At 44.3% G+C, this 19,206-nt stretch overlaps 2 protein-coding genes across 5 annotated transcripts in view; both read left to right on the plus strand.

Annotated features, from left to right (window-relative positions):
* Window positions 1–19,206, plus strand: part of LOC115656387 (protocadherin alpha-C2-like) — a 302,084-nt gene that overhangs the window by 118,803 nt on the left and 164,075 nt on the right. The gene's annotated exons all lie outside the window — the stretch shown is intronic.
* Window positions 1–19,206, plus strand: part of LOC115656093 (protocadherin alpha-3-like) — a 54,540-nt gene that overhangs the window by 3,030 nt on the left and 32,304 nt on the right. The window lies entirely within an intron of this gene.

Here is a 19,206-nt window from a genome sequence, read left to right on the forward strand (position 1 = left end):
AATAATCTTTTCATATTTTTTGTTGGCGGGTGATATCAGTGCTTTAAACTTTGCCAGAAGCTGGGAATGGACAACAGGGATCACTTGATAATTTCCTGTTCTATTCATTTCCTCTGAAGCACCTGGCATTGGCCACTGTCGGAAGACAGGATGCTGGGCTACATGGACCTTTTGTCTTAATGAATGTGTCCGTTCTTATGTTCTTATTGCGGTATGATTAAATTCCTCTTTATGAAATATACAAATGTACAAGGGGTACAAAGAGAAGACTAGAATAGTATAGCTATTTTTATACAGTGTTATAAGCAATTTATATTTAAAATGTAGAATGAGCTCCACGGTTTACCCTGCTATCAGCAACGTCTCATTTTAATATTTGGGTCAAAATATCCTTACAATGGGGTCATACATTTTCTTTGCGTGGGAATAAATTCCTTCAAAAATTTATCAGGGAACGTCCGTCACTGATTGCTCTTGATATATCGATTGTGAGGCACTCTCAGTTCCATCCCTCATAACACTGATTGCTGATTATAATGATTGCAGTTATTATAGCAATTTCTGTAATAATACAACTATTAACTTCCCTAGTACCTTCCATCAAAGGATGTCAATGCATTTTAGAGAATTAGGGTGAATTTCATTCCAGTGCAAAGAGCCTTGACACTTAAATCCTGCTTTAAAGGTGAAACTCACGTCATGTGCAGAGGGCAAGCACAAAACCGATGTACCCTTAATTCCACTTAAGCACACAATATGTTTAAAAGATGCATGTGAGCTTGTGCTGGCCTTCTGCACTAAGATGAATTTCACTAGTTAATTAATTTAGCCTCTTAATACTCCTGTGAAGTATATGTAACTAACCCCGTTTATTGATGTGGCAAACGGGAACTCGAGCAGTGAAGTTACTTGTCCAAGACTGTGGAAAATCTGTGGTAGATCTAGGAAATATGAGTGCACACATGTCTGCATATCCAGTCTTGCTTTATCCATAAATTCATCCTTCATCTCCTTGGATTTCCTCCCAAACATGGGTGGTGTCAGTGGCCCTTTCTCATTTTCTCTCTCTCATTACATGGTATATGTTTCTTCGTTTTATAGTGCAGCACAGAAGTATTTTAAAGATAATGAGAATTTCTAATGTTTTTCTTTTTGAGCTACCATTTTATTATAGGGTAGTTCACACAATGTTCCAGTGAATTAATGTAAGTATCAGAATCCTGTAATTATAGTATTATATTCATCAACATTTTATTCCTAAAGTCATAATCCTTGGTGACAGGATACACTAACAGAAACATACTGGTTGTGCCAGTTACCTATATATTAGACATGTATAGGCCTTGCTTTTACTTCTTATGGATGATCTTAAACTGGATATATTTTTTCTTTTACTTTTGTATTATTACAATTGTAATTAATACAGCTGTAAAATTATTATAACTGTATTAGTACAGCTGTAAAACAGGTTTCCATCACCTGGAAGGTCTTTCCTTCCTGATAAGGGACAGCTAAGGTAACAAATATATGTGTCATTTGTCAAGAATAAGACTAAACACCATGGATGAAATCCTAGCTCCATTGAAGTCAATTGCTTTGACTTAAATGGAGCTGGGATTTCACACCATATATTATAAATTATTTCCTTTCTCCCACTTTGAACTGATTTGTTTAAGAATTGGAATTAATGTGATTAACACCATGGCTGGATTCTACTGCCTTTAATTTCTTTTCCTTTCCTTGAGTCACTTTCAGTTGTTTCTAGATTTCACATCTGCTTTCTTTTCCATAGAAATGGATGCTGGAATACTGAAAATAACCCAACTTTAAAAGAAAATTGCCTTACCTTATTTGTTTCCAGCCCCATTTCTGTGCAAATCAGCAAATAACCTCTAAGAGTGAGGTATCTTCTGCTTAAAACAATGAAAATTGTGGTTTAAAAATAACACAACAGAGTACTTTATCCTAGAATATTTAAAAGAATTGCAATGTGGATTTAAAAATTAAAATAAAAATAATTAAGTAAACATAGTAAAGAGAACATTTTGGCATGTTTGTTTGTTTATTTATTTATTTGTTGTTGGATGGAGGCAATAACTTTTTGATGGTTAAGAATGTGTGATTTCCGCTGTTCCATAGATGTTTTTGATTGGTGGTGTTCTACATTGGAGGGTTATAATCACAAGTGACAATGTTATTGAAATGCAGTATGGAAATGCAGAGAAATTGCCTCAAGTGGTGGCTAGATACCATCATTATCCCACTAGAAGAGGCAGACAGTTATCCATATTTCTTGAGAGAACTTATTAAGCTACACAGATACCTCCTTTTGGACCTGACCAGATGTACATGTGCTTTTCTGGCACCAAAAAGGGATAGAAATTGGCTCAAATACCTTTTGGTTGGAGAGTCATTTTAATGTGCTGAATTCCTTATGTACATAGGCCCCAACCAGCAAAACACTGAACTCTTGAGTAGATTCACTGACATGCATAAAGCTAACTGGGTTTTTAAGTGATTTGCTGGAGCAAAGCCTTAATGGGGTCTGCTCTTGCAGTCCTTCCATAATCCAAAAGTCTAATGATTTCATTTTTAGCAAAAGAGGACAAAGGAACCTAATACTTTTAGAATTAAGTGCAAACATTTCAATGCATTTTTAAAAAGAATAGTGGTGCTTTTTAAAAAAAAACAACCTATCAGTTAAAATGCCCTCAGAATGCCTTCGCCATACACCTTCTTCACCTGTTTTATACATATATCAATTATGGAGCTATGTTTACGTATAATAGATGGAATATGTAGCAACATCTATATATAAATTAACCTAAAATATTTGTTTCCATTCTCGAAGGCCTTTTCTGACTGCTTAGGTTTTCCCCAAACTTTCCTTCAGGGACTGAAATTCTGTAAGTTTGGTTTCAGCACATTTTCTTTTTTGAAAGATCAAAAATGGTTTAGCTATTTTTAAATAAAAAGAGAATGGAAAATATATTTTTCCATAATTCAGAAAACTTGTGACATTTTTTGAACAGCTGTAGTGTCTAAGCAGGAGGTGGTAGAAACTTAAATCTGACTAAGAGGTAAGCTTCAAGTATCAAGTATTTCTTTCAGTGGTCTGGCAAAAGTCTTCTTAGCTTTGATCAGTTAAAATCAGTTTAAAGTACACTGTGCACATGTGCAGTGTTTTAATGTGTTTTGTTTTGTTATATATAATTCTTTTAATGGTCTGTATTGGCACTGTGTATGTGGTCATGTATAGCTGAGTGGAAGTTCACTTTAATATAAAGATTCATTATGTTCCACTCGCTCTATGCATGCATATGTAAGAAAGTAGAGAGGAATTTCACATTTTACCTGTGGATGGTATGTGGAGTATGATCTGTGAAGTTGAACACTGAAGGAAACAAAGCTCTAAAGGAGCCTGTCTCATTCCATATGTCGTATGAAAGGTTTCAGCCATGTTTTATTATATCTATCTATTAATAGGATCTATTTATCTCCATCGAATGAGCCAGGGTTCCTTAGGAAACTTTGCGCTCATGGAGGCTGGGTTTCAGAGGAGCCCTTCCCTTATTGAGCTCAGGTATTTTGAAAGACACACCATTCTACTCCTGTCCAACAAATAGTTCCATATGATTGCATTTCTTTACTATATTATTTGTCTTTTAGAAACCTAAGGAATTCCACAGGAATTATAAGGTTGCCAAAGAATCCCTGAAAAGTCAGGAAATGTGGAAGTTAAGGGGTCCCACACATCTTTAGCTCTGAGCCATGTATGTAACCATTATAATATAAATTCTAGTTACATTATAACATAAAGTTTTTCTTCAGGCCATTGTCTCCTTCTTTGTGCAAGTTGGATGGAGAAAGAGGTAGGGTTGTGAAATGTATGAGGCAGAGGTTCAAAAAGTATCTGTCTTCCTCCTTGCACAGGATAGTCAATGAACTCTGAGGATATAAATAAATATTGAACAATTTGCTTCATTCACAACACATCAAATAACCAAAAACCAAATCCAGGTTGCTTGCATTATGAATGTTTCACTGCCCTTAAACGTTTTCCCTCATGTTTTTATTGATTGATAGATTGTGTGTGTGTGTGTGTGTGTGTGTGTGTGTGTGTGTGTGTGTGTGTGTGTGTGTGTGTGTGTGTGTGTGTGTGTGTGTGTGTGTGTGTGTGTGTGTGTGGTTCTAGCCCATGGACGCTTATGTCCAAATAAATGTGTTAGTCCCTCAAAGATGCCACAAGGACTTCACATTGTTTCTTATGGGTACACAGTGTCTCTGTAGACATGTAGAGATATAAAGTATATGAGCTTATTAAGTCACTAGAAAGAAATTTTATGACAGCATTTTAAAAGTAAAGAGTCAGGTTCTGAAATGCTATTCAAAGATTTAAAGGCAACAGTAGCTTACCACAGATACCTATTTTGGCCTAAAACCTTTACTGTGTTTCATAATATTATTTGGCTATAGGAACATATTATATCATATGCTAACCAGTCAATGCTTGACTCTCCCCTATAGCACGCTAATAAAAACGTGCAATGTTAGACCACAGGTCTGTGTTTTAAACATCACGACTATTTCCCAAGGTTAAGGTATCCCATATTTATTTTGCTCCTTCGGCTATATAGAGAAGATCAGGATATCTCCATATTCTACCAATTATTTCCAAACAAAGTACGTTAAGACTAGGGCTAATAGTATCTTTCAGATAGGTTGTAAAGAAAAAGAACTTCAGAAAACTGTAATGTTCTGTATATTTAAAGCTGGAAAGGTCTTAGACACAAGGTGCCGCTGTCGCCTAAAAAGGCTTTTTAACAGGAAAGAAACACACAGCTCCTCCCTCGTACTGAAAATCCCGCCTGTTACCGCGTCAAGCGGGCTCCCAGATGTGACAGGACTGGATTTAGGTGAAATTCCTTTGAGATCCCTCAGCAGGATATTTATACGGAATTAGGCGTTTCAAGTCACTGATTTATAAACTAGAACCGCCCCGCGATGGCTCTTCTCCGGCGAGACTCCCTGGTAACCAGGCAGCTGCTGCGGCTGGTTCTGTTGCACACGGCCTGGGAGGTGGGCAGCGGCCAGGTCCGTTATTCCGTGCCGGAGGAATCCAAACACGGCACCTTTGTGGGCCGCCTGGCCCAGGACCTGGGGCTGGAGGTGGCGGAGCTGGTGTCTCGGATGTTCCGGATGGTCTCCAGCGGCAGGAGAGACTATTTTGAGGTAAATTTGCGGAGCGGCGTTTTGTTTGTGAATTCGCGACTAGACAGGGAAGAGCTGTGCGGCCAGAGCCCGGTGTGCGCCATTGACCTGGAGGTGATAGTGGACAAACCCCTGAGGATATTTCACGTGGAAGTGGAGATACAGGATATAAATGACAATGCTCCTGTGTTTCCCGTAAATGAAGAACTGCGCATCTCAGAATCGAGACCGCCGGACTCACGTTTCCCGCTAGAGGGCGCTTCTGACGCAGATATTGGTACAAACTCTCTGCTAATCTATAAACTCAGCGCAAGTGAACATTTCACTCTAGATGTACAAAAGAACGACGAAGACACTGAGTTTTTAGTCCTTGTATTAAAAAAAACACTGGATAGAGAGGAAACCCCTGAGCATCGTTTATTACTCACTGCTACAGATGGGGGCAAACCGGAGCTCACCGGCACAGTTCAGCTGGTGATCACGGTGCTAGATGTGAATGATAACGCGCCTCTTTTTAATCAGTCCGTTTATAAGATCCGATTGTTCGAAAATGCAGCTAATGGGTCTTTAGTCATCAAACTCAACGCCACAGATTCGGATGATGGAATTAATAAAGATATTATATATTCGCTACGCGGCAGCGCGGCACACAGCGCAAGTGTGGTGTTTAGCCTACTTCCAGACACAGGAGAGATCAGAGTCAACGGAGAATTGGACTTCGAAGACACTAATTTATATGAAGTTCGAGTTCAGGCTTCGGATAGAGGTAATCCTCCAATGGTCGGACAATGCACTATTTTGGTGGAAATTTTAGACGTGAACGATAACGCCCCTGAGCTGGCCGTGACTTCCCTGTCCCTGCCGGTGCCGGAGGACGCTCCCCCGGGGACAGTGGTGGCTCTTATTAGTGTCTCTGACCGGGACTCAGGAGACAACGGGAAAGTCACCTGCTCCATCCCCCCGGACCTGCCCTTTCGGCTCGTCTCCACCTTTAAGAATTATCACTCGCTGGTGCTGGCGCAGGCAGTGGATCGGGAGCGAGTGTCTGAATATAAGATCGTGGTGACAGCCAGAGACGAGGGGGCCCCGTCTCTCTCGGCCAGCAGCAGCATTTTGGTGGCGATCTCGGATATGAACGATAACGCCCCTGCTTTCCCTCAGCCCGTTTACACGGTGTTTGTGAAGGAAAACAACCCACCCGGGGCCCATCTCTTGACCGTGTCGGCCTCGGACCCGGACCTGCGGGAAAACGCCTTTGTGAGCTACTCGGTGGTGGAGCGAAGTGTGGGAGAGCAGCCCCTGTCCAGCTACATCTCGGTGCACTCGGAGAGCGGGCACATCTATGCCCTGCAGCCCTTGGACTACGAGGAGCTGCAAGTGCTGCAGTTCCAGGTGAGCGCGAGGGACGCCGGGTTGCCGTCGCTGTGCGGGAACGTGACTGTGCAGCTCTTTGTCCTGGATGCAAATGACAACGCTCCCGCAGTGTCCCCGGCTGGCTCGGTCCGCGGCTCGTCAGGGCCCGAGCTAGTTCCGCTGTCGGCCGGCGCAGGGCACGTGGTGGGCAAGATCCGAGCGGTGGATGCGGATTCCGGCTACAACGCGTGGCTTCGCTACGAAGTGCAGGAGCCCGGGGCTGCGGGGCCTTTCCGGGTGGGTGTGTACAACGGGGAGATCAGCACGACGCGGGCCTTGGAGGAGGAGGACGGGCCCAGCCAGAGACTCGTGATCCTGGTGAAGGACCATGGGGAGCCGGCGCTGTCCGGGACAGCCACTGTCATCCTGTCCCTGGTGGAGAGTCCCCAGGCTGTGAAATGGGACTTGAGGCCAAGAGGAGGGAGCGAAGGGCCCTTGGTTGACACGAACGTGTCTTTAATGATCGCCATTTGCTCTGTGTCCGGACTGTTTGTGCTGGTGATTGTCGTGTACGTTGGCCTGAGATGCCACCCGGGTCCGGAAGTGATGTGCGGGCCTGGGAAAGCCACCATGGTGTGCGCAAGCGAAGTGGGGAGTTGGTCCTATTCCCAGCGCCAGAGCCGGAACTTGTGTGTAGGGAAAGGCACCGCCAAGGATGATCTCATGGTTTTCAGCCCCAATTTTCCTAACTCCTGGGAGAATGGAGAGGCAGGGAAGGGGCAAGTGCTTACACCAAATCCATCAGGAATGGTGAGTCATTGAAGTCAGTCCTGATCTATAAGGAAGGCTAATTCATTTATTTCCCAGTTGAATATGTTCTTATGCATTTCTTTAATTCTTTATACTAGGGAAAATACTAGAAAGTCAATGGCTACATTTATTCCTGGTATAAGATAAAGGGAATTACACCAAGCATGACTCACCCAATGAATTTTGCTACAGTTGGATATTATCCTTCATTTCAGCTGTTTATTATGTAATAGTCAAATCCATTATTTTTTTCTTTGTCAGGAGTTGGATACATATTTTGTGATGGAAAATGAGGATACCTATATGCTATTTGTGATTCCATGATTTAACAAATGTGACTAACTCAAGCTCTGCATGTTTCATTGGTAGAATGTAAATGCTCTTTTGGGGGTGGTTAAAATGCTGAAATTTGTGAATACAGTTGGAAGTATCAATACTTGACCAATGGGTTATCATTTGAACTGAGAGTAGTTTAAGCCCAGTGTCAAGGCTGATTCCCCACTCTGGCACTTTGAGTGCAGAAGGTGGGGACCCGCAAGGATTCTAAAAATTAATACTGGCCATTCCAGGTTAGTATTAAACTCTAAGGTTACAGCTTTTCTCTGACTGTGGAAGGGTAGCTGCTGCCACCACCCAAGTGCAAAAACCCTGTTGAGAACCCAGGAAAGAGCACTTGGGAATTTCTTCCTGTTGGGTACCTTTAAGCTCCCCGCCCACTCCAGGGAAGAGCTGGGAAAGAAAACAAAGGAAATCAGCTGTTGCCACCATCTAATTAAACAACATGTGCACAAACTCTTAGGACACAAAATCCAATCCTGGTCTTACAAAAGGTAAATTTGATTAAAAACAGAAAGAAAGAGAAATACTTTTGAAACTCAGGCTATTGCTAGATTAAAAAAAACACTTACAATAATTAAGCATAAAGAATAACCTTCCTGAGGTTCAATTTAAAGGTTACAAGCAAAACAAAAGCATTTGGGGTTAGCACAGAGGAGTCCACAAGCCTTAAAGAAATAAAAGGGATAAACCTAACTGCATCTTGCTAGACATTTCCTGATCTACTTACATATATGAGGTTGTAAACAAGTAGTTTCTAGGTATAATTCTGATGATTTTCTCATACCCATCCCCAAGCTTTTTACAGCATAGTCTGTGTCCCTTCCAGGCGCAACTGTAGGTATTTTGTGGCCCCAAGCACGGTAGGCAGGCTGCCTTCGGCGACTTGCCTGTGGGAGGTCCCTGGTCCCACGGATTCAGCGGCACACCTGCAGGAGGTCCGCCGAAGCCGCAGGACCAGTGGACCCTCCGCAAACATGCTGCTGAAGGCAACCTGCCTGCCACCTTTGCAGCGACTGGCAGAGCACCCCCCATGGCTTGCTGCCCCAGGCATGCGCTTGGCGTGCTGGTGCCTGGAGCCGCCCCTGGTCCCTTCTCTCTGGGAGAACAATATAGACAGACAAAAGGGGAGTCTTGTTTCAATTTTAAAAAGTTCTAGCCTTCCCATTGGCTCGTTTCACCAGATGTCCAGTCATTTCCTTTTACCTATGCAAGCAGTGACTTTTAACCCTTTACAAGTAAAGCAAGTAGAGAACAGCTACTAAGAAGGATTTAATCGCTGGCTGGGTTCATAAAAGGGAGGTATCCCATCCCCTTCATTTATCACACCCAGACTTAACTGTTGTCCTTCACAAAATGACTATGTTGACTTAAGGTTATTCAAGTATAGTTGCTATCAAACCGTTAACTGCAAAAAATCAGGGGAATCACCAGTTTAGACTATGGATACATCCACAGCAACAGCACAGTCACAAGTGTCTTCATTCCCAAACATAGTCATAACCCCGCAGCTCTACTACAAACTCACTTTCAGTTGTAGCATAGAACCACTCATAACACACACATCCGATTTCTCAGTCACACTTACACACAAAACCTTAGCTCTGATCTCAGGAAAATTAAAATCTCTTACTAATGGGAATTCCTGTAATGTGAACGTTTGTAATGTGTTATTTGTATATGAGATCAGCTCTAAATCAATGAGAGATTTTGGATGAAGAGTCTTTTATTATGTTTTAAATATTAAACATGTGTTGGCCAGGAGAGGTCAGAGACTATGCAGGGTTTGCGGAGGGAGACTTGGAATAGGGGAGGAATACAGCAGGGATTGGTTAGTGGGGAAGGAGTTGTTGGTCAGCGGAATATGGAGATACAGAACAGTGAGTTGCCAGTAGGGGAGGACAGTGAGTTGGTAGAAGGCATGGGGAGAACATGCCTTTTTGTGACATGGTGGGCAGAGGGCTTGGTTGTAGGGATCCTCTGAGCACTCCTCCCTATGTCACTAGCCCAGTTGGCTACCCCCATACCCCACTCAATCTCTCCGAGTTCCCTGTCCCATTCTACAGTTCAATATTTTTGTTATTTGTTTTTTAATGTTAAAAAAACTAAATGAACAAAATATTACAATTCAGAATGGGTAAGACTGGAGAAATGGAGCAGAGGGCTTAGAACTGGGGTCTGTGCTCGGCATTGAAATTAGGGAATTGGGCGAGGAACCTGTGGAGTGCCAGAGAGAGCCTTCTCTGGAGAACCACAGGTGGTTTGTCAGCAGCAGCACCTGCCTCTAGGCCAGGAGTTCTCAGATATCATTGCATCAACCCCCTCTGACAATAAAAATGACTACATGACCCAGGAGGGGGGAACGAAGCCTGAGCCCAACTGAGCCCCTCTGCCCCAGGTGGGGAAATGAAGGGGAGGGAGGGGAAGGCACTGATCCACAGGGCCTGCTGGCAGAAGGAGGGCGCTTTGGGAGGGGGAAGCTGATAGGGGGGCTGCCAGTTTGCACCCACTATTTTTTTCCCATGGGTGCTCCAGCCCCAGAGCACCCATGGAGTCAGAGCCTATGACTCCAGGTCAATTGCACTTTAGGTCTCATACCAAAGAGTACATTTGTAGCCAATCTTATAATACATCATCTAAACATTTATTATACAGGACAAGGACACGAGAGTTATTTAAAAGGTTACAGCAGGTAAACATACATACACACAGATGAGTTTTAAGCATAAGTTAAAAGTAGTGGAAGCTTCTAGAATAAGCAAGCTGTATACATTAGAATCTCAGTGTTACGGACACCTCGGGAATGGAGGTTGTCCATAACTCTGATCTGTTCATAACTCTGAACAAACCACAGTTCAGGCTCCAGATCTAGCAGCTGACACTCCAGGCCAGACTTCAACAGCAGCTGAGCTACCTACTCAGCACTGGCATGAGTTTGCAAGCGTGGCCCAGTTATACAATAGGGGATACAGATATTACAAGCGAGATTAATGCATGCAGCAATGTGTAAGCATTCAATAAAGTCTAAACACTAAGCACATTTTTATAATTTTAATACCTTTTTTTACAATACTAACAAATGGGTGGGCCAGACTGGTTCCAGCTCGGTAATTACTAGTGTTCCACTGAGGCCTGGGTCCTTGGCGTGAGTTGGCACCTGATCTGCCAGCATCACAGGGGCCATGGAGGAGAGAGGGGCCAAAAAGTAGGAGATAGTTGCAACCAAATTGTCAGAGAAGGGGAGCTTGCAGTTCTGCTCCAAAGACAGCTGCTGCCTCTAACCTGTGGTTGGTCAATGGGGGGCCCTGGTCTCAAAGCTGTGGGGAAGTCAGCCAGACTGGGACTCAGCTACTGAAGGTCAACAAGTGGCCTAGAGGCTGCATTATTGATGGGGAAGGGGAGGCAGGAATATAATGGCAGATAGGGTGAGTTGTTAGTAAGGGCTGTGCTTCAGGGTTTAAACCAATCTCTAACTATTGGAGACCAAGAGAAGAGCTATCTCACATCTGCCTATTCTTGAGTTTTTACACCTTATTTGAAAACATCTGGTACTCACCATTGTCAGAGAGAGGATACTGGTCTAGATGGACTTTGGATCTAATGAAATGTGGCAACACGTATGTTCTGAAATGTGTTCTAGTTGTGAAATACTTTTGAGTAATGTTTGGTGTGTATGAAGGGGGCTGTAATTGTTTAGTTAGAGAGAGACAAAAAGATGAGGTGATTTTACTGTTTCCATAGAAGAAACACTAAGTATCTGTAGCAAAAATATGATAGAAACTTCTGTTGTCCTCTGAGATTTAGTGGATTCAATTTGTATACTAAATTAAATTCTTAAAGTGAAAAACTGAGGAATTTAATTCTTGTCTTAACTGAAAATTTCAATACAACTAGAAATATGAGATCACAGTGAAGGTGGAACATGTAATTCAGAACATGAATGATTGGTCCAAAATGTGAAGTATTAACACAGGAGGGAAATGAGAAAGTGTCCCAGAGAGGAATCATTGAAAAATACTGAAGTGGAGTAATAAGTATCCATGCCCAAGAGATAAATTTTATAGGAGAAGGAGGAATGAGATCAAAACAAAAGAAAAAGCAATTAAATCAGAGTTAATGATAAGGGACAGGATAATAGACAGAAACCAAGACTAGCTGTCCAACCATGCTATTCAAAGACGCTATTAACAAAGATATCACCAGTTTTTTAATCACAGTTTTGAAAGAAACCGTGAAGTAAAGCAACTCAGGGTATTTAACAGCAGAAACCAGAGTGTACCTAGAAATGGTAATTTAACAGAAGCATCCAGAATACCGAGCACCCAGAAACATAATTATCAAGGAAGAACTGTTTCCTTGCACTTAACTTGCACTATCTAGTATAAGGTGACCAGATAGCAAGGGTGAAAAGTCAGGACAGGGAGTGGGGGGTAATAGGCACCCATATAAAAAAAAGCCCCAAATATCGGGACTGTCCCTATAAAATCGTGACATCTGGTCACCCTAGTCTAGTATCTGGCTGGCTGGCTGATTCATTGCTGTCATTCTTGATGTCTGAGGGCCTGATCCAAAGTCCTTTGAAATAAGTGGAAAGGTTAGACTATGGGCATGTCTACACTATGAAATTAGGTCAATTTTATAGTTGATCTTTAGTAACTGATTTTATACAGTCAATCGTGCATGTCCCCATTAAGCGCATTAGGTAGGTGGAGTGCGTCAATATTGTGACTAGCATCAACTCACAGAGTGGTGCACTGTGGGTAGCTGTCCCACAGTCCCCACTGCCCATTGGAATTCTGGATTAAGCCCCCAATGCCTGATGGGGCAAAAACATTGTTGCAAGTGATTTTGGGTATATGTCATCAGTCTCCCTTTCCTCCCTCCCTCCCTCCCTCTTAAAAGCAATGGCAAACAATCATTTCGTGCCTTTTTTCCTGGGTTATCCATGCAGATGCCATGCCATAGCAAGGGAAGCATGGAGCCTGCTCAGCTGCACACTGCTTTTGTGAGTGTTGCAAACACCTCGTGCCTTATCCTGCAGTATGTGCAGAGCCTAGCTAGGAACCGATAGCATGAGGAAGATTGTGGGGAAGACATGGACACAGATGTTTCTGAAAGCATGGGATGTGGCAATTGGGATATCATGGCGGCACTGGAGCATGTTGATACAGTGGAACACCGATTCTGGGCCTGGCAAATAAGCACAGGCTGGTGGGACTGCATAGTGTTGCAGGTATGGGATGATTCCCAGTGGCTGTGAAACTTTTGCATGCATAAGGCCACTTTCATGGAACTTTGTGAGTTGCTTTCCCCAACCCTGAAGTTCAGGAATACCAAGATAAGATCTGCCCTGACAATTGAGAAGTGAGTGGTGATAGCCCTGTGGAAGCTTGCAACTCCTGACTGCTACTGGTCAGTCGGGAATCAATTTGGAGTGGCCAAATCTACCATGGGGGCTGCTGTGATCCAAGTAGCCAAGGCAATCAATAACATTTTGCTAATAATGGTAGTGGGGGACGGATAGCTCAGTGGTTTGAGCAGTGGCCTGCTAAACCCAGGATTGTGAGTTCAATCCATGCAGGGGCCATTTAGGGAACTGGGGTAAAAATCTGTCTGGGGGTTAGTCCTGCTTTGAGCAGGGGATTGGACTAGATGACCTCCTGAGGTCCCTTCCAACCCTAATATTCTATGACTCTGGGAAATGTGCAGGTCATAGTAGATGGCTTTGCTGCAGTGAAGTTCCCTAACTGTGATGGGGCGATAGATGGAACACATATCCCTATCTTGGCACTGGACCACCTTGCCAAAGAGTACATAAGCCACAAAGAGTACTTCTCAATGGTGTTGCAAGCACTGGAGGATCATAAGGACTGTTTCACCAACATCAACGTGGGATGGTTGGGAAAGGTGCATGGTGCTCCTATCTTTCAGAATTCTGGGCTGTTCGGAAAGCTAGAAGAAGCAACTTTCTTCCCAGATCAGAAAATTACCCTTGGGGATGCTGAAATGCCAATAGTTATCCTTGGGGACCCAGCCTACCCCTTGCTTCTATGGCTCATGAAGCTGTACACAGGCGTCCTGGACAGCAATAAGGAGCAGTTCAACTATAGGCTGAGCAAATGCAGAATGGTGGTAGAATGTGCCTTTGGACGTTTAAAAGGGCACTGGTGCTGTTTGCTGAGTAGGTAAAACTGCAACGAAAGCAATATTCCCGTTGTTATTGCTGCTTGCTGTGCGCTCCATAATATCTGTTAGAGTAAGAGGGAGACATTTATGGCAGGGTGGGAGGTTGAGGCAGATCTCCTGGTGGCCAATTTTGAACAGCCAGACACCAAGGCAATTAGAAGAGCACACCGAGGCACGCTACGCATCAGAGAGGCTTTGAAAAACAGTTTCATGACTGACCAGGCTACGGTATGACAGTTGTGTGTGTTGTCCTTGATGGAAAGCTGCCCCCTTTGGTGAATGTATTTCCCTGTAAGCCAGTCCCCCTTCCCCATTTGACCACAGCTGGCACAGGAAATAAAGTTCCAATTGTTCTGAATCCATTCATTCTTTATTAAAAACAAACCTTGAGATCACTGACAACGCTTATTAGTAAAAGGAAGTGCTGGTTTACAAAGGGTTTGATAGTGGGGTGGGGTGGAGGAGGAGAGAAGGACAAGGCCACATTGCTTATTGTAGCCACACTACAAGTCAAAGCTGTTTGAATAACAGCCTTCTGTTGCTTGGGCAATCCCCTGGAATTGAGTGGCAGGGTGCACTGTATGCTTTCCTGGCCTCTGCCACCAAATACCTCCATGCATTCAGCTGTGCCCTATCAGTGTGGAAGGATGCATGAGTTCTGAAAACATGTCATTGGAAGTGCGTTTTTTTGCCTTCTAATCTGTGATAACCTCAGGGATGGAGTTGATGTGGAGCGCATAGAAGCATTTGCAACTGCAGTGGGGGAAAAGAGAGAGTAGACTTTTAAGAAAATACATTTTTGAGAACAAAAGGGAGATTCTTTGACAGTGAATCAAGCAATTCACAGCAGGCAGCACATGTGTTTTAGGTATAAGGTTGCATTTTACCTTTTATATTGAGCACTTGCCGGTATGGTGACACATCACACAGAATTTGGTTTGCAGGCATCCATGGTAAGTCAAAGGGTATGCGGGATTGTTGTCTTTCACATTCATACCATGTGGGAATGGTTTCCAACTGAAGCACCCTCCTTTCCTATAGCAACCAATGCTGGTTGTGTTTGCCATTTAAAAGGAGGGGCTGCAGTTTTGGAGTGGATGTGCAGGATACCCCACTCCCCATGCGGCTATTCTCCAGGATGATCCTGTTTAGCCAAGTGCAAACAGTCCAGCATGCCCGGGGTCTAATGTGTCAGGGATCACCAAACAGAGAGGTTTAATATTTCCTTACAAAACTTCCCCTGTTTCAACCAGGTGACCAAAATGCCACTGAAAGACAGAGTGGCACATGTGCAAGGCCACTGAAAGATGGAGCGGCGCACCGCTGAAATCATAGACGAGTGGAAAAGGTGCCACTTGGGGAATTCTGGTCTCAGGGGAGCAAGCGCTCCCCCTGCTCCTCCCCCAACTACGCTACTGATGGTCATCTGTTCTGTTGAGCTTGCCACGCTGACCAAACAGGAAATGAAATTCAAAAGTTCCTAGTGCTTTTCCTGTGTACCTGGCTAGTGCATCGGAGTTGAAAGTGCTGTCCAGAGTGGTCATGTTGGAGCACTCCGGGATAGCTCCTGGAGGCCAATACCGTCGAATTGCGTCTACACTACCTGAAATTTGACCCAGGAAGGTTGATTTTAGCACTGTTCCTCCTTGTCAGGGAGGAGTACAGCAGTCGATTTTAAGAGCCCTTTAGGTTGGCGGAACAGAGTTGGTTGTTAGGGGTCAGAATAGAGGGAGGAAAGACTTATGGAACTATGCAAACTCCTCCCCAAATCCAGACCCAAATTATTGCCCCACTCTGAGATATTCTAAGTCACATGTTTGATCTATTTAAATTTGTAATAATGTGAGGTATATAGTACACATTTTGAATAGGTTTTGCATTCATTTTTCTGACAACAAGCAACATCATCTGCTTTTTAAAAAGTAATAGTGTTGTAAAAATTTTTAAAATTGTGAGTCACATTCATGTATTCATCATAAGAAATTAAATAAGACAGCAGGTCTTATATGGTGATGCCAATACACAGGAAGGCAATGAACAAAGGGGGGCCATATTTAGTTCCATTTCATTAGAAACGTAGGAGAAAAAGCTTTTTCCTAATAGTGACTGCCATGTTTTGTAGGAAAAGAAAGTATATTTTAAAGCTTCTAAGAGGGAGTTACAAACTCTATAGAACTTCTTAAAGCAAGACAGTAGTCAACAATGAGTATCTAACTGGCACTGAAAGGCAGAGGAGTCAGATTCAGATGGTGTTTAGTGACACACTCTACCAGCGTTTCTTTGGGGACTCAGGTTGTGCAGAATTTAAGGTTTTGTTTTTAAAAAATGGTCTTGTCCTTAAGAATGTGAAGCACACCTTCCCAGTGTGAACCAGTGCAATTACTACATTTGTACAAGCACACAGAAACAATGCGAGTAAATTTATTGCTAGTTTCATTCCTCCGATGTCAAGCTGTATCATGGTTGAATAAAGTCAGTGGAGTTATTACATTGATGAATTTGGGCCAATATTAAAAAGATGGCATATTAGTCATTCATTTAAAGGGGTTGTTGAGTCTGAATCCTTGTTGATGATAATGAAAATGTGAACATAGATTACTACGTTGCTGGCAATAATTTGTCGGGATTTGGGGAGGAGTTTGCATAGTTCCATAAGTTTCTCCTCCCTCTACTCTGACCCCTAAAATGAACTGAGCAATGTAGAGAATATTTATTTCAGATATACAGTTTTAGAAAATATTTGTATGTATCTTTAAGAATTGACTAGCCTGTTTTCTGTTCTGAATTAACTGAGATCTTTTATTATTGACCTACTTTAATAGAATATGTTGAAAATACCCATACCTGTTTACTTAAAATGCTAACGTAACCTCCTTTGACAATGGAAAAAATTTTGTATACATCCATCCAAAGAAACAGTGATTAGATCATCAATCTATTACCACCTCCAGTTATTCTTTGTCCTTTGAGTGTTTAATTGTGCCAGTTGTTTTGTTAGGAAGGAATGACCCAAAGCTTGCTACTCAGAAATTAACATGTTATACACAGAATGCTGTACTTCCGGTTTTGGCAGGCAGGTACATATTTAATATAAAAGGCAATAGTGATGTTTAAATTTACTTCATGTGTTAGCATTTCTCTACAGGGCCGCCCAGAGGAGGAGGGGGGCAAGTGGGGCAATTTGTCCTAGCCCCGGGCCCTGCAGGGGCCCAGCGAGCCCTGGCTCGGCGGCGGTCCAGGTCTTCGGCAGCATTTTGGTGGCAGGGCCCTTCAGTGCTGCTGAAGACGTGGAGTGCCTGAAGGGCCCTCCACTGCCAAAATGCAGCTGAAGACCCGGACCGCCACCAGGTGAGTACAAGCACTGCAGCTCCCCCGCTTTGCCCCGGGTCCGTGCGGCTCTGTTTCTCTAGCTATTGTGTTTGAAAAATAGCACAAGATGAATAATCATTGTAGTTCAGGACCCAGGAACAGTAGTCACTGTACGACCAAAAATCAAACATTTTTGCAGCTGTAGTTGTATGTTGACTGAAAACAGTTGGTGCAGTCTTTCATCTGTGCAGTTATGGCTTTAGACAGTAGGTGGCGCTGTTAACCGGAAGATGTAAACAGGGAGGAAGACTATAATTTTTGAAGGTAGAACGGCGTTCAGAGCTTACTGCAGTGCTCTGTTGCAGTGACTCTGGCTCGGAGGGTATTTCCCAACCTCTGTACTGAAGTTGAGTGCTTCAGACACTAGGGATCGTGGAGCTGTCTGTTAGACTTGTGTTATGAAACTACAAAGGAGATGGGGCTTTGGCATTAAGTTCAGAAGAGACTTAGCTCCAAAGGGGAAATACACAGCTCCAGTAGGAAACCATTGAGTCTATTAATTATTTCACTTCTTAGCTGCCTCAGTCTGGGAGATGCTTGCATATAGGTTGCATACGGTGTGCCAGAAGACTCAGAAGCTGGATTCAATATAGTAGGCATCGCCAGAGATCTGGAACTGAATATTCCGCAAGTGGTATCCCACAGAGCACGGCTGGTGTCTGACTCACATAAGCATTTTTGTTCTCAATGTAAGCAATGGGCGTTTGCTGGTGAGTGACCGCTGGGATCGAGAGCAACTCTGTGAGTTGGAGAGCAGGGGTTATATTAACCTAAAGCTGGTGATAGAGACTCCCTTGGAACTGTATGGGGTAGACATAGAAATACTGGATAGAAATGTTCCTCTTAAATAATTAGTTTACACACCCTGAAGTTAGTGGCTGCGAGCTCTCTCGCTTCTTGCTAGGCAGGAGCCCTCGATCCTGATGTTGGTACCAATTCTATCAGCAGTTACAAGTTCAGCCTCAAAAGCATTTTGGGGTAGACATGCAGAGCTCCAGCCAGGGCCGGCGCCAAGCACCAGCTTAGCAAGCAGGTGCTTGGGGTGGCCACTCCGGAGTGGGGCGGCAGCATGGCTGGTGCAACCATTTAGGCAAACTAGGAGGCCGCCTAGGGTGCCTAGTGGTTGGGGGGCGCCTAAAAGTCCCCTCAGGCGAGGAGGTGGAGTGGAGGTGAGCTGGGTGGCGGTGTGTGCGGGGGGGGGGGCGCCTGGGGAGGGCTGCCCACAGTAATGGGGGGGTGCACAGGGGAACAGCTCCCCTCCCCAGCTTACCTCCACTCTGCCTCCTCCGCTGAGCACACAGCCCAGCTCTAAGTCTCCTCCAATCAGTGCCGCAAGCCTGGGTGAGGAGGAGAATTAGAGCAGCGCTGATGTGCTCAGTGGAGGAGGTGGAGCCGAGGTGAGCTGGGGTGGGCTACCCAGGTAGGGTTAGCTTCCGTGAGGGGAGGTCTCCCCAGGCAGGGTTAGCTGCTGTGGCGGGAGGGGAGAGAGGGGGAAGTCTCCCCAGGCAGGGTTAGCTGCCATGGTGGGAGGCGGGGAAGTCTCCCCAGGCGGGATTAGCTGCTGTGGAGGGACAGGGGGAGTCTCCCTGGGCGATGTTAGTTGCCGTGGGGAGATGAGGGGGTTAGCTGCTGCGGAGGGCTCCCCGGGTGGGGGGCTGAGTTAGCTGCCATGGGGGGGGTTAGCTGGGTGGGGGGGTGCAAGGTGGAAGTTTCGCCTAGGGCGCGAAACTTCCTTGCACCGGCCCTGGGTGGCAGGTTCAGGTATTCGGCAGCAATTTGGTGAAGGGTCCCTCACTCCCAGTCAGAGCAAAGGACCTCCCACTGAATTGCTGCAGATCGCATTTGCAATCATGGCTTTTGTATTTTTGGCTGCTTGGGGCAGCAAAACCCCTGGAACCGGCCCTGGCTGGGGTTAGAGCAGCCCCTTGATCGCGAGCAGCA

The sequence above is a fragment of the Gopherus evgoodei genome, chromosome 8 (genome assembly GCF_007399415.2).
Source record: "Gopherus evgoodei ecotype Sinaloan lineage chromosome 8, rGopEvg1_v1.p, whole genome shotgun sequence".
Lineage (NCBI taxonomy): Eukaryota > Metazoa > Chordata > Testudines > Testudinidae > Gopherus > Gopherus evgoodei.